Here is a 3,480-nt window from a genome sequence, read left to right as displayed (position 1 = left end):
ATATATTACGTACTTTCGTTTAAATAAACACCATATCGTTCTAGACTTTTGGATGCGAGTCCCTAAAATTACTTTTCAGACTGTGCTCAGCAGAATAGAAGAATTTAATTAATAGAAACAGTACGATAGCGCTGGACGATAGCTCCATGTATTAAATTCTGACATACGGAGTGAAAGGATGACCAGCGTTCACATGGTTAACTCATTGAATTCAAATTTTATTAAAATGTAATGTGCTTTCACACAACCTGTAAATGTTTATCACGTGCCCAGCGGTGAAGGAAAACATTGTGAGAAAACCCACTTCGCGAGAAATGTATTTTCGGAGGTATGTGACCTAACCTGTATTCACCTGGTATTCCCTTCGCAGGTTGGAAGGTCTGACAGGCAGTCGCTTTATAAAAAACCGAACCTGTCAAATCTTTACATTAGGTTTCAGATTCGTCAGGATTAGGACCCTGTGAAAAACGGGATAATGCTGATATGATGATGACACAAGCTGTAAAGTTTAAATTATTTTTCGTCAACCGGAGTTTAAATCATGATTCTAGGACCACAATATAAATCGTGATTCTATTAAGTAGAAAATACTACACCACGCAAAATTATTGGATTGTTAGACGCGCCCCATAAACGGTACTTTCGATCCATCGGTTCATCCATTTTGCATCGATTCAAAATTCTTGAAGCGATGCAAAATACTACGATACGAACCGATCACTCGTTGCGATCGATCGTTTACTCGAGTAGTCACCCTACGTAATTAAAATGTCGTTACGGTATTCGATTCGATATTTTCATACACTAATAATGATCTTTCATTTCGAACTTTCCGACTCGAATCGAAACAATTGATCGTGTATTGTTTCTCGGTGGTACCGCTCATGTGTCCCTGTGGAAGGGGTCGCAACAGTAGTAGAGCTCTTAACATTTTGCCGGGGCGGTAGCAAACGACGCGGAAATTCCCACTTACTCCCTGATTGCCACACTACGACTACAGGCTAATGTCCTTGTTGATTCCGAACGCCGAATGCGTCGGATTACCTTGCCACTTTTTCTACTACTTTCAGAACTGTAGATTACTCTAGTTCTCTATGTAAAGTATCTAGCTAGATAAAAAGTGAAATATGGTCTTCTTAATTTTTTGTAGTCTAAATGGAATGTGATATTGATTTTATACCTACATAAATGAATATTTATTTGTCTGTACAATCAACGTCATCAAAAAGCAAAAGTCACTGAGTCCAGCAAATTATTTGTAAACAGTGGTGAAATTATGAACCATTAGTTGTCATAATTACAAAATTTATGTTTTTGTACGTGTTTTAGTCTATTACAGAAACGACATGTAACCGGGAGGTCTTAAGTGCAACCAGTTAATTTAGTACTTTACGAGAAACTGATTGGACTTTTGCACCTTATCGTACATTGAATGTCTCAAAGTTCTTTAACTTTCATGCCGTACATTTGGCTCTGCGCAACCCAACAGAAATAACTAGGGGGCGTATAAGTTTTATATGTATTATTTATTCGTGTATTAATTACTACTAGGTACATCATAATATAATAAATATACATATACAAATATAGTATTATAAAAAACCGGTGTCGACCTCTAACCTTTCAAAACGAGAGCCAAGTTCACAGCTCCACAGATTAAGCGACAATCCTATTTCAGAATTAATTCATCAGCCAATAAGTAAATATTTACGCTATAGGTAATAGTGGAATCAATCATCATGCGATGAGACGCTTTGCCTGATCTTGATGAAAATGTAACAGTTTCACAAATGCTGTGTAGGGTTGTAACTGGAATGTAACAGATTGGAAAATACAAAAACAATACAATAAAAAAGAATGTTTTTTTTTTATTTCAATTAAGGACGCCACTATTTACTTAAATAAGTATGTGGTCATTACGTGAGCCAATCAGGCTTTGGTGGCTCAAAAATAACCATGACATGAGCATTGATGAGGTCATTGATATCACAACCCACCACGAGAAAAGATAGGTACTAAACACTTATAATATTCCATCTCATTGTTTGCATTATACAGAACATCTCTTTATTTTCTACAATGTACTTGGACCTCGGATAAATAGGAGAAACTGATTGACTGACATAAATTGTCAAGAAGGCAAGGCCAAAACGTGGCTAGAAAGCCCCCCTTTTAAGGCCTTATCTCACTTAGGACCCCATTGTGGCGCTACCAGCGGGAAATTACTCAGGATTCAACAAATTGGTTACGCAACCAGGTGAAGTATCCTTTCTACAACTGTATACATTTTGTTGACGTACTGAAATAGAGCAATTACATTTTACCTACGCTACCCTTAGGAGAAAAGTTTCAAAAAAAAATGCCTCCAAGGGATTTAAAGAAATTCCTTCGCAATTAACGTAGTCATAATAAATAAAACACTCTTGGTTCACTGTTTCACGGATTTCAACAAAGTTTTGTTCAACAGTGGCTTATTGCGGCGCAGCCCTATCCCGGTATTAATCAGCGAGTCCCAAATCGTCAATTAATCAAGCTAAGCATCTGGTTGACAAGGAACTGTCATCTTAACTAGTGTTTGGTTCAGCGGTGTAAACAATCATTTGCGGCGGTTTGTTCCGGGCATTGTTGCATGTTTACACGAGCATGGCGCGTTTAGACACGGGATTGTTTGTGAAAGTGTTTTGTAAGTACGTAAGTTATTAAGGTTTTTAATGATGTCGTATTATTAGATACTTCTTTTGTACTATCTCTAATTGATATTTTCCTTTTGTGTTTGTGAAATAAAGAGTTTTTGTATTGAATTGTTCTTGCTTCTTTACTGTACTGGGAACAAATGAAAAACGTAGAATGCTTGCAACTGTTTTCTTTTCAGACGTGTTGTAAAAACTGACAGAGGGAGTGTAAGTATGCGTCTATTCCGCGGAGGCCCGTGTTACTCTATGGTCTAATATAATGAGGTGATCACCTGTCACCCGTTCCGCGGAGGCTCGTGTTGCTCTATGGTCTAATATAATGGGGTGATCACCTGTCACCCGTTCCGCGGAGGCCCGTGTTGCTGTATAGTCTAATATAATGGAGTGATCACCTGTCACCCGGTCCGCAAGTTCCGTGTTGCTCTATGTTCTAATATAATGGGGTGATCACCTGTCACCCGTTCCGCGGAGGCCCGTGTTGCTGTATAGTCTAATATAATGGGGTGATCACCTGTCACCCGGTCCGCAAGTTCCGTGTTGCTCTATGTTCTAATATAATGGGGTGATCACCTGTCACCCGTTCCGCGGAGGCCCGTGTTGCTCTATAGTCTAATATAAAGGGGTGATCACCTGTCACCCGGTCCGCAAGGTCCGTGTTGCTTATCACTATGCCTATCACTTTTATTTTAAATTGGATATAATTTATGACGACGTGTGTATGACGACATCGACAAAACTGTTGTTGGCAACTATTGTTTCAATCCATGCGGACCGTAGCGAAACCTAC

This window comes from Pectinophora gossypiella, chromosome 7 (genome assembly GCF_024362695.1).
Source record: "Pectinophora gossypiella chromosome 7, ilPecGoss1.1, whole genome shotgun sequence".
Taxonomy (NCBI): Eukaryota; Metazoa; Arthropoda; class Insecta; order Lepidoptera; family Gelechiidae; genus Pectinophora; species Pectinophora gossypiella.
The sequence above is the reverse complement of the archived record's forward strand: the minus strand, read 5'-3'. Positions refer to the sequence as shown.